Here is a 414-nt window from a genome sequence, read left to right on the forward strand (position 1 = left end):
CTCAGCACGCTAGGCCCCACTTGGCCACAGCCTTAAACGGTCCAATGAACCGTGGGCGAAATTCGTCCTGAAGATAGCAGAGGCGGCATGTGTAGGCAGGTTCTTTAAATTTTATGAAACCAGGTCCCCGACCTTAATGCTTTCCGCTTTGCCTCTTCCTTTTCATCTGCATATTCTTTTTGCAGGTCTTGGCTTCCAGCCATCGCATCGCGAACGTGTCATAGGACACTAAGTCTGGTAGACAAGAAGTCCTCGACTTGTTTACGGATGGTGAGAAGGCTGACATCATCTAGCCGTTCGGCTATCCCCCCCCACCAAGCCCTGAGCCATGGGATGGCGGCGTCAGCGAAACGCGCGGGTGAAACAGCCCGTTCACGTAGAACGGCGTGTAGCCGGTAGACGAATGCACTGCAT

This window comes from Plasmopara halstedii, assembly GCF_900000015.1.
Source record: "Plasmopara halstedii genome assembly, contig: Scaffold_2935, whole genome shotgun sequence".
NCBI lineage: Eukaryota > Oomycota > Peronosporomycetes > Peronosporales > Peronosporaceae > Plasmopara > Plasmopara halstedii.